Source organism: Corythoichthys intestinalis, chromosome 11 (assembly GCF_030265065.1).
Source record: "Corythoichthys intestinalis isolate RoL2023-P3 chromosome 11, ASM3026506v1, whole genome shotgun sequence".
In the NCBI taxonomy this organism is placed as follows: Eukaryota; Metazoa; Chordata; class Actinopteri; order Syngnathiformes; family Syngnathidae; genus Corythoichthys; species Corythoichthys intestinalis.
The window spans coordinates 8,301,827-8,314,723 of record NC_080405.1 but is presented as its reverse complement, the minus strand read 5'-3'; positions in this window follow the sequence as shown (position 1 = coordinate 8,314,723).

Genomic DNA, 12,897 nt, shown 5'->3' with positions numbered 1-12,897 from the left:
GTCGCATTTTCCCCGATATGTTAGATAACAAATAATCAATCCAAACAAAGAAAAATGGGGGGGGGGGGGGGGGACGTTTAAAAGGGTAAATATATGAAAAAGAAAATCTCGAACACTCCTTGATTTATGCAATTTCTGCATAGGGACCCTTGTTATATTTACCATGTTTCACCCATAAAACCCCCCAAAAATCCAGCTGTGGCCATTCACAGCTGTGTCTTGACACTCAGTGATGCATGCGACATGGAGTTTTTGGATCGAAACGAGGTAAGTACGCGATAATATCTTGTTAAAGTCATGGCGTCTGTAATTCTGCTCTCACGTGCTCTCACCTCCATATAGGGTTTTGCAGTTTAAAAATCATATTTAAAAAAAAGCCCTCTTGTCCAAAATTTTTCTTCCCCCAGAAAATTGAGATTTTAAGCTTTCCAATAATGTATCACACATCCATATCGGACAATTTTGAAATTGTGCCAAATTGGGGGTCTCAGAGCGGAACTTCAAGTCACCTGAGTGTTTTCCGCCACATATAATAATTATCAAATCTATCAAATTTAATTATTTGGACACCAGAACAGAGGACCTGTTTGGCGTAAACCCAATGCAGCATTCCAGGAAAAGAAACTCTGAAACATGGAGGTGGAAGTGTCATGATTTGGGGATGCTTTGCTACATCAGGACCTGGCAAGTTCACCATCATAGAACCCACCATTAATTCTATTGTGTATCAGAGGGTGCTTGAGGAACATGTCAGATCATTTGTGGAAAAAAATTGAAGCTGAAGCGAAACTGAACCCTGCAACATGACAATGACCCACAACCTACCAGTAAATCCACCAAGGACTGACTGAAAAGGAAGAAATGGTCCTGGGATGGCAGAGTCAAAGCCCAGATCTTAATCCCATTGAAATACTGTGGAGTGACCTAAAACGGGCTGTTCATGCAAGAAACCCCTCAACCATCTCACATCTGAAAGTATTCTGCGTTGAGGAGTGGGGGCAAACTTTCTTCAGACCCATGTCACGTACCCAAAGTAGCAGAGTAAGAGTAGTGTTTTTTCTTCACAAATTTACTCAAGTAAAAGTAAAAAGCATGGCTTAATAAACTACTCTTAGAAGTACATTTTTCTGAAAAAGTTACTCAATGTAATGGAGTACATGTAACGCATTACTACCCACCTCTGTTTATGACCCTATGCCGTAGCCTGACGTGCGCATCTCGTCAATGCGTTGCGGCGTTTTTCCCAGCTCAGCACAACAACGCCACTGTTTTAAACATTCGCAAATGTCTTCTGTGTCGCCAGTGCTCCAACATTTGTATTCACAACGTTGGTTGTTAAATATTGATCCGCTGCAGCTGCAAATACACACGTTCCATCTCCGTTACCATTGACTGGAGGAAAACAATTCGACAAGTCCACCATAGGCTTCACCATCAGTTGAGGAGAAGAGGGCCGACTCATACTCGCTGTGTCTAAAGCTGGATTTAGGTGGAAAAAGGACGAAAGTTTTATTGCACAGAAAAAGGCAGGAGTGTCTCGAGTGATTTGGTTGAGGATTCAAGTTAATAATTAAATAAAATAGCACCATGCTTACTCTGTAATATTTTTCATGGGCTGAAGTTCCTGCCCTATTTTTCCAACAGCTTCAATCACATCTTCAGTGTTGACCTTATCTCCAAACTCAAGCTCTCTGTGTTCCAGCAAAATTCCCTGTTGGTCAGGTCCAACAACAAAGACGCCACCTAGCACGAAACCCTCTCCCAAGATGTTCCCCTTGAAGCCCTTTCCGAAGGCTCTCAGGCCATTCTTCCACACCCCCGTACGAAGAAATGCAAGAAGGCCCACTTAGAATTGTTGTGAAAAAATTGAATGGAAAAAATTTGCGTGACTAGCTTGAATTATTTACGTAAAATGAATGATAACTGCCCAGTTTTTTGCCTTTAACCAAGAATCTAGACTGTTTTACGTTCATTTCTCAAGAAATTCCGGGATTTACGCATTCATGTACAAGAATTTTTTAACTTAAATAGCTCTTTGTTTTGTGACGGCCGCCACGTTGTATTACACAGTAGCGTAACGTTAGCTTGAAATATTTACGCAAAATGAACGATAACGGCTCGTTTTTTGCCTTTAACCAAGAATCTACCCAGATAGCAGACCGACGTTGAAAAGCTGTCGGATCAACATTCCACTGTTGAGCTTATATCGTTGAATTAACGCCACTTTTGCACCCTCATTTATTGTTTTTTCAACGTTGAAATCCTTAAAAAACCTAAACTTCATTTCAATTATTAAATGAACGAATCAATGTTATGTTTTCGGCCAAACCGCCCACTCATCCATAATTCAATGACTTTTCAATCATATTTCCGGGTCAAGCATAAACCAACTTTTTGTCAACATTAGTTCATCAATCTAAAACAATGTAAACCCAACCATCGCCTGACATACCATAGAACAACATTGTTTCAACGTGATTTGGCGTTGAAAATTTCTATGTCAACCATACTGATGATTTTGATGGAAAATCAACGTTTATTCAATGCCTGTCTGCTATCTAGGTAGACTGTTTAACTATCATATCTATGGAAATTCTGGGATTTACGCATTTATTAACAAGTATTTTGAATTTAAAAAGCTTTTTTTTGTGATGGCTGCCATGTTGGATTTTGTAGGGCAGTCAAAATTATCACGTTAACGGGCGGTAATTAATTTTTTTAATTAATCACGTTAAAGTATTTGACGCAATTAACGCACATGCCCTGTTCAAACAGGTTAAAATGACAGCACAGTCATGTCCACTTGTTACTTGTTTTGTTGCCCTCTGCTGGCGCTTGGGTGCGACTGATTTTATGGGTTTGAGCATTGTGTAATTATTGACATCAACAATGGCGAGCTACTCGTTTATTTTTTGATCGAAAATTTTACAAATTTTAATATAAAATTTCTATAACTTGTACTAACATTTATCTTTTAAGAACTACAAGTCTTTCTATCCATGGATCGCTTTAACAGAATGTTAATGTTAATGCGATCTTGTTGATTTATAATATATATATATATATATATAATATATATATATAATATATATAATGAACAAATACAGTACTTATGTACAGTATGTTGAATGTATATATCCGTCTTGTTGTCTTATCTTTCCATTCCAACAATAATTTACAGAAAAATATGGCATATTTTAGAGATGGTTTGAATTGCGATTAATTACGATTAATTAATTTTCAAGCTGTGATTAAGTCGATTAAAGATCTTAATCGTTTGACAGCCCTAGTCCATAAACAATAGCGTAACTTTACATTCAAATAATCAGGTCATTTTCAGCCAACAGCCTGTTTTTTGGACAAAAAATAGTAATTTAGACATTTCTGCGTCCATACTAAAATAAAATTCGGCTTTTACGTGTTTTATTTTATGTAACATTTCAAACTGGAAATGCCAGATTACCCGGCAAGACGTGCTGAAGCAATAGTAATAACGGAATTCAACCTAAGTAAGTTGTAATTGCATAAAGAAAAATGCAAAATTTGATTTTGTTGAGTAAAATGAAGATGATTCTGCATGCTTTCCTCAAGTATGAAGTTTCTGGTGTGAAAATTGAGTGATTTATTAGCTGTGGAAAAGCTAGCTGTCGAAATTGCACTAAATAAAAAAAATTGAGAACTGTACCGAGACAAAGCCACACCCCTCTAGTGGCCTGGCGGTGAATTACCGAGCAACGCGTTCCATTGACGTAAAATTTCGAATGCTCAATGGCCATGTATGGTCTACGCCAGGGGTCCCCAACCTTTTTTGCACCACGGACCGGTGTGATTTGGGTATTTTTTTCACAGGCCTGTGCTCTGTCAAATTTTGCACCCTTATAAAATTTTGCTCCCAAAGCTTTTGTGGCACATGTACAACAACGGTGCTAAAAAATAAAAAACGGTGCTTAAAAAAAAACTATTTACATCATAAACATACATTTGCAACACGAAAATGGCGTAAATGAATGCTTAACGACATGGCAAAGTCGTTACGTGAGAGAGCTGTGTGCAGTTGTTGTGTGCAGCTAACAGGGCAAATGTATGTTAATATTCCTTTCTTTAAAGAAAGTTTGTGGTGTGTACTTTGGAATCGCTGCATTTAGCCCCGTTGTGTTAAGTGCAGGGAAAATACAACTCACCTGCTGAATCAGTGGGGGGCCTGAGCTTGTTTCGTTGAGACGAGATGGTCCCGAGATGGGAGAGTGAGAGAAGCCCGCTTCAGAAAGATACGATGTTGGAAATTGTAGCACAGTTTTCAGTGCTCTCCTAGCGATGTGAGGATATTCCGAAATGACTTTAATCCAGAACCTCGATAGAGTTGTATTCTGAAATGTACATTTAAGGTCGCCGTGATTTGCGATCTCTACAAGCTGATATTCCTGTTACACAGACATGCTCGAATCACTCGGTTTAATCACGAATCCACTCCTTCAGTTTGTGGGTCTTTAGTGATTGGGAAGTAGCATAGAATTTGTTTTCTTTGAGGCTGTAGGCTCATCTTTTGGCTCATCAGGTTGCATTTTCCCCGTAAAAAATCTGTCCAAGGACATCCGTTTTTCAGTTATTCTAGTGTGGGGCTAATTATTTCCGGGAACAAATGTGATGGGCGATGACCTATGTCATACGTTGTTATCGAAGCCAAGCGCACATAGATATACAAAACAAGATGCACTGCTAACAGTCCAATCAATGCATTTCTATGTCGACCTCCTATCCTGTAGTTGTATATCTAGAGTAGACAGGGATATTGGTGTGTTAAGCGGCATAGGGAAAAGTCAATCGGCCAGAATGCAGTCGTTAATAAATTATTTATTATTTCTGCGCGGCCCGGTACCAAATGCGCCACGGAGCGGTACCGGTCCGCGGCCCGGTTGTTGGGGACCCCTGGTCTACGCTGTCTCTCCACCGTCAACGGAACGCTGAGGCATAAATCAGGCCTTACTCATTGGCTGCCTGATAGTGCTAGACGTCCAATCATTTTCTAAGAGTAGGAATGAATGAATTTAACTGCAGTAGTACACGTATTCAACCAGGCAAATTTACGGTTTTACGGTGGCAATGTTAAAAGCATGTCATTTCGTATGGATAGTATGAATGACCTCTAATTGGCTTAAAATGAACTAAACGGAAATAAACTGACTTGATGTCAGTTTGTCAAACGTTCTTGGTCTCGCTTTTACACAAAGGACCGAGTGCGTGTCCTGTCCTCAAACGGCGACCTCAGGCCCGTTGACCACGTTCTGCACCTGCTCGGTTTCTTGTTGCTGTCAGCTTCTCAGAGATCACATTTGTCGTCTTCAGTGACACCTGAACGGTTCAGTTTTAAATCCCTCAAGGACAATCAAGTGCAAGAATCCAGAGAACGCAGAGCAGCTTAACTGTTATGGTTTTATTACATTTACAATCGAAATTCAAGTCATTGCATGAAACTGTATTAATATTGCCAACAACAGAATTCATGATTAAATGAACAATGTGACTTGCATTACACAATTTTTTTTCTGTTTCTGCATTGGTTGGTCAAAGCAAAACTTGCTCTGGCACACAAGCTGAAACAATTTGTACAACATTCAATTAACTTGAAAATATAATTTCTAGAGAAATCGAAATGGTAGCTTTGCTGTGATGGTTGGTATATCAGGTCACTTCCTATTTGTTTGGGGGTATTTCCGGGTAACTTCCTGTTGATATTGGGTCACTTAGGTTGGAAAACAATAGGAGCAGTGTTGTTAATTTTACTTTTAAAAAGTAATTAGTTTTGGGTGTAGTAATTTTGAGTTAGTACCTCAGATACCTCTCTGTAAGAGTAATTACAACCCCTATCAAAAAGTATGGAATCACTAGTCTCGGACGAGCACTCACTCAGACATTTTATCATGTAGAACAAACTCTGATAAAAAGCTTGTAAAAATAATGAATTAGTTCAAAGGTGCAACTCTTTAGCATTTAGAAACACTAAAAGAAATGAATGAAAAACATTGTGGTGTTTAGTAAATGTTACTTTTATAGAGCAAGTGCAGTGAAGTATATATGGAATCACTCCCATTCTGAGGAAAAAATATGGAATCATGAGAAACAAACAAGGAAATAAAAATCTAAACACATCTTTAGTATTAAGTAGCACCACCTCTGGCTTTTATGACAGCTTTCAGTGTCTGAGGCATGGACTTGATGAGTATTCTTCATCAATTTTGTGCCAACTCTCTTTGATTGCAGTTGCCAGATCATCCTTGTTGGTCGGAGCCTTGCTCTGGACCAGTTTTTTTCCCAATTTCCACCACAGGCTTATAATAGGTTTGAGATCAGGGCTATTTGCAGGCCATGACATTGACTGGATGAGTCTTTCTCCAAGGAATGCTTTAACAGTTTTAGCTTTGTGGCATGATGTATTGTCATCTTGGAAAATGACAAACATATTTTCAATTGAAGGGATAAGAAAGCGGTCTAAAGTTTCAATGTAAACTTGTGCATTTATTGAAGATTTAACTACAGCCATCTCCCATGTGCCTTTGCCTGACATGCTGCCCCACATCATCAAGGACTGAGGGAATTTTGATGTTTTCTTCAGGCAGTCATCTTTGTAAATCTCACTGAAACAGCACCAAACCAAAGTTCCAGCATCACCTTGTCCAATGCAGATTCTCGATTTACAAAGATGACTGCCTGAACACTTTTGAACTAATTCATTGTTTTTTCAAGCTTTTTATCCGAGTTTGTTCTACATGATAAAATGTCTGAGTGTTCGTCCATGACTGGTGATTCCATACTTTTTGCTAGAGGTTGTAGTTACTCAGCAAAGTAACTAATGTTACTTTTCATTAGCGTTGAGCATCAAGCATCGATAGGATCCCGGACTAACACTCCGATTATCCTGGAACAGGTTTAATTTTAAATTTCGATTCCAAGTTTTGATGTCCTTACCGCCGGCCGGAAAAAATAGCAGGCAGTGCTTGTTGCTGGAGACACGGCATCGGAAAGAACGCCGAAAATGCCACATTCTCGGTTGACAAACAAGCAGACGTCGGAGCGCGTGGCTGCCTGAGCCCAAGCTGAGGATGGCGCTCTCTCGGCAGGCACATGAAGAGGGCCAAGAGGGGTGAAAAACTTTACACAATGGACAATCGCTGACGAGAGCACGTGGCTGCCTAAGCATGGGGGGGCTCATCGGCCAGGAATGCAAATGCATACCACCTCCTTATTAAAACGTGTGCCATGATCCCAGTATTTGACATAATATAAGACCGAAGCTTACTCACTTCCTCGTCCGTCCAATGGTCGCTCCATTGTCGTACTTGTTTTGCCCATTCTGCCCATTTGCCCGTTGAACAGGCTCTTTTGGAAACCCAAAAAGATTCACACCACTCTCCCTGGTGTAGCAACAAAAGCATGGAGCACATTGGGCTGGCGTGACGCGAAAAATAAACAAATGAATCTGCAAAATCAGATGGATCCGCAGTCCTGTTGCATACAATAGTATGACTGTAATGTATAGTGAAGATGATGTCTCCCGTTAGTGTCACATTAGCCTTCTTCCTCAATCCGAAACCGTGGCTGAAAGTCTCTCATTTTCGAAGTGCAGGATTCAAAAAATTGAATAAATATATCGATCACTTCTGCACACATCCAAGTGGTCCATTTCATTCAGGAGTGTAAAATAACGCTTGTAATAATAGAATAAACATGCATTTTGGTGTCACACGCACTTTATCTTGAATTGTTAAAATAAACTATCTGAATAATGTAATTTTAAGTTGATTTTGTTTCATTTGAATAATTGCATTAAAAACAATGGATTTCATTTGAAATTGGATATGGCGGCAAACACAGACAAGGCTGAAAAAGCCGTTTCTGCTCTTGCACCCCTCTTTAAAAGAAACTGCTGTATTTTAAGCCAAAAGAACTGTTTTGTTTGATAATACAATAACTCTATATGTTGCCATAGCGGTTTCATGGTGCATTTAGCCCCCGAACTATTTTTAATTTGTCCGTTTTACCCTGGAGACCCGCGTTTAAAGACACCGTGCAACAGCTTTTGTTTCAACCCAGCCATAAAAAGGTTATTTTATTTATTATTTGAAATGTCTATCATTTTAGCTTAGAATCATTAATTAATGTCTAATATTTAGTTTAAAAAAACGGCTTTATAAAATTATTCACTCGCATATTTTAAACATTTAGACAAATTACGTCACAATGAAAAAAATTGTGTCACGGATGTCTACCTCATAACTATCGCTTCATTGTAATTTTTTTGTTACTGCTGCATTTTCCCAAATATTTTAGATGATAATCGATCGAAACAAAAAAAATGGGGGGAAAAAATAGTTTAAAAGGGTAAATCGTTGAAAAAGAAAATCTCAACCACTCCTTCATGTCTGCGATTTCTGCACAACGACCTTTGTTATATTTCCATGTTTCACCCATGAAATCCCCACAAAGTCCAGCTGTGGCCATTCACAGCTGTGTCTTGACACATGCTACATGAAGTTTTTTGATCAAATAGAGGTAAGTGCACGATAATATCTCGTTAAAATCGTGGCGTCTTTAATTATGCTCTTTCATGTTCTCACCTCCAGATAGGGTTTTGCTATTTAAAAAAAATTTTTTTTTTTTTTTTAAATTAAATGCCCTCCTGTTCAAAAATTTTCTTCCCCCCAAAAAATGAGATTTTAAGCTTTCCAATGACGTATCAGACATGCTTATACGAGAATTCTGAGTTTGGCCAAATTGGGGGTCTCCGTGCGGAACTTCAAGTCACCTGAGTGTTTTGCGCCATACATATTTTAGATTGTAAGATATATATTTAAGATTTAGATTTAAGATTTAAATTTAAGATTTTTAATATTTAGATTTAAGATATAGATTTAAGATTTATGTCAAAGATTTTAATTAAATATTTAGTTCTGGATTTAAAGATTCAGGTCTAATACTTATTAATGAACAATAAATATTTAAACTTGCTAAATCTTATAAATGTGCACAAAAAAAAAGTGACTAAAATTTTCACACCGCATTTTAAACACTGTGTGGCATTAAATGTGAGTATATGTCATAATTTTCAGCATGTGCTGCTTTACAAACGGCGCCCCATACCGCACAAGTTGATCCATTGTTCGCACTTTTTCCAGTTTTTGGCTTCGGAAAACATATGAAGAAAACATCCTTCATATCTGGACAGTTGTAATGTCGAGAGTCCGTTCTACAAGTACCATAGCAGCAGTGTTTGCCCGGCATGTTCCTTTTTAAAAGAATACCGACAGAAAACAAGCAGTACAAGCATTGGTTGTACGCGAGCGCACCTCTATGTTGACCCCCTGCTGGTTTACGTTTGTGACGTCACGCGGCCTTGCGGTCTAAAATTAGCATTCGTGCGGTACGCTACTTACGCAATTGGATGTTTACTGCCGTCAATACTGTAGTTTTTTTTTTTTAATCTCAATTTTTCTCTTTTACCAACTTTTGCGACACACACTATGTGACCTGGGCTAGCAGTGAATGAGTTAAGCTAATGCTAAAGTTTGAGAAATGTTCAGTCTCGTGTCCCTGAAAGGGTTAAAAAAAAAAAAGAACTGTTAGCTCCACAATGAATTAAATCTAAATTATATATTTTTATGCATTCTATGGTCAAACTAAATGATCTGAACAGCTGAGCTTTATAGCACAGTAAGGTGAGATTCATACACCGCGTGTGAAAAAGGACCCCCAAAATTGAGAAGCCAACAGGCGTTAGTAGCTTTAATGTACACTTTTGTTAGATAAAACATTTCACCATAAAACATCTTTCCACAAAACAGTCCCAAGGAAATGAAAGCAAATAGTGCACATGCAAGCACAAGATATCTTTTGAGAGCATTTACAATAGCGAAAAGAGACATTTAACAAGTCAACGGTATTTCTTATGAAAAGGCAGTAAGGTCTGAGTTTTGGTTTTGATTTAAAAAGAAAGAAAAGACCAGTAACTTTTTCCAAAGATGAGGTAGTGCGTTCATCCTAAAGTTGACTTCTTATGAGGTGTGTTCTGTTCACTCAAGGCTTAAAATGTGTGATTTAAGCTTGTCCATATTCGACAATGGCTTTTTAAAGACCATTAAATAATAATGAGACGCTGTTCGCTACTTTTTTTTGGTAAAATCAGGCACAAGTATTGTTGATTTGGTTGAACAACATCGGTCCTATGCATCTGAGGATTTTGCTTTTGACATCAAAACAATGTTAGAGTAACAATTTCTACTTTCGTATACTTAGAACTATTTAAGTACACATTTACCTTGGTTCCAAAATGACAACATTTAAAGAGTCAGCATACAAGATCATACAACAAACAACATGCATTTTCTTTCCTAAGAGAAATTGAAGATTGCACAGGCATGACACTAGCTTAGGCTCTAAGGCAGGGGTTTTCAACCCAGTCCTCAAGGCACACTGTGGGTCCTGGTTTTTGTTCCAGCCGATCCAGCAGAGACAGTTGAACCAATGAGGCTTCTGCTAAAACAAGCCACACCTGACTGCAATCAACTGATTGCACTTGTAAAACACCAGATTGGGGAAAAAGTGTTGTCATCTTGTTTGGTAAGAATGAAATCCTGCACCCACAGTGTGCCTTAGTGGAATAGGTTGGGAACCCCTGCTCTAAGGCACCCAAAACAAAAGTACATGAATATAAAGTGATTCGAAGTGCAGTGCTGAGGCCAATTTAAGACCTCCGTGAAGTTGGCCCCCCATCAGAAGCAAATTTAAATAAAAATGATGTCAATCGTTTGTGCTGTAAAGTTTTGTTTGTGCTGTGATCCTGTTTTAGATATTTACAATTCTTTTATAGTCAATCTGAGGTCAACCAGCCACCCATTTTGATGAAAAATGGCTATAAAATGATGTCAGTCGTTTAGGCTTCGTTTGAGCTGGTTTGTGCTCCCGATTTTATTGCAAAATGGACTCGAAATGGTGCCATTCGTTCATGCTAAGTTTATGCTGTAAAACTTTTCGTTTGTACAATCGTTTTATAGCTATTGAGATGTTAATTTTGAGTGATGACGTAAATCGCAGCTTTTCTTTATCCAACTCCCACGGCTGACGGAGCGTACCAACTCTCTCAATAACAAAGGGGTGTCCCAACAACTAGCACAAACGCAGAGGTGGGGTAGTATTTCTAAGAGTAGTATTACAAAGCCACCCTTTTTAATTTTGAGTAGATTTGAGAAGAAACACTACTCTTACTCCGCTACTTTGGGCAACACTATTAGTTACATTTTTCCTCTTTATTCTACATATTAGATTTTACTTTTTTTCCAGTGAGGCCAACAGTAGCTCTACCAGTTTCACCAATGAGACATTGCAACAATAATCACATCAAACTTAAGCTTGCCGTTCTATGATCACGCCGGCCTGTTCAATGACGTGGCACCTTTAAATCATCGTAAAAAAAATTAAGTATTTGACATAGAGCGCGGCCTTTAACGTGACTCATAAGTTCGGACTTTAACCTTTCTCCCAGTTTTTATTTGGCATCAATTGACCACGGAAAAACAGATGTGGTGCTTTTAATTTCATAATGAGAACTGAACTATTTACTATTTAACTCTTCCAACTAGGAACTATTTTCTCCACTAGAGGGCACTCATGTTTTTTGGACAAATGATGCATTTTTTTTTCTCTTGCTGGAACTTATTTTTTTTTCTTTTTTGTACATCTTTGACTTAATGCAGTTATGTAATAGGTAGGGGTGTGCCATCTTAGGCACCGCACAATTCAATTCGATTACGATTCGATTATTGAACGGTGATAATGGTATTGACAATCACGGTTAACGGGATTATCGATACATCGTACATTGCTAATTAATAAAGTAGCCAAACAAATTTATGTCCATCATTTATTTAAAATATCCTAATGATTCAACAGGAACGATGGAAACATGCCCATACAACAAAAAGCTGCCCTTAAACAGTTACTGCTGTACTTAACTTAGAGTAACTTATGTACACCACCAAACAACACACAACTTGACATGGAAATACATGTTAGGGAAGTTGCTAATTAGCATAGTGTTTGGCGCTAAATAGTAACATCTCAAAAACAACAACAATATTAGCTAAACAGTACAAGAGGGTCCGTGTACTCACCTCTGATAGATGGAAACGGGACTTAGCAAAACACTTAGGACTTTTTCCAATTAACACAACTTGAACCTACTGCTGCCCAACTGAAAGACAAGGAGCAACAAACTATTTCTCCTCCCCTCTTGCTCTAAAAAATAACTTGCGCACAGAAGCGTGACCGCCGGGTCCCTGCCTGTCTCATACACAAATTTATTACATTTAATCTCTCGCTTAGTAACCGGCAGCAGCCATCACATCGTTGTGTGTGCGTCCGTTAAAGGTGTCCGGGCGGCAAACGTGTCTTGAATTTCGTTCCGCTATGAGCTGTTGTCATAAAGTTATTAGGGCAAATCATCATTTTTGAACATTTAAGAATCGTAATCGAATCGTCACGTGTCGAATCGCGATGCATCTAATAATCGATTTTTTGGCACTACCTTAGTAATAGGTTATAGTACATTATAATAATACCAGTTCATATAGTTAACTTCGTGTAAAGGTTGTGGCTACTCTAACGACCTCTGCGCAAACATAGCACAAACAAATGGCATGTCTTTAGGTCCATTTTGCAGTTAACGGGGGGCTTGAGATATGCGTTTGGAGTTATAACGTGACTCGCAGCCCCCCATTTACTACAAAATGGACCCAAAGGGGTGCCATTTGTTTGCACTTGTTGATGGGACACCCCTCTGTTATTGAGAGAGTTGGTACACTCCGTCAGCTGCGACAGAGGAGCTGCAATTGACGTCATCACTCAAAA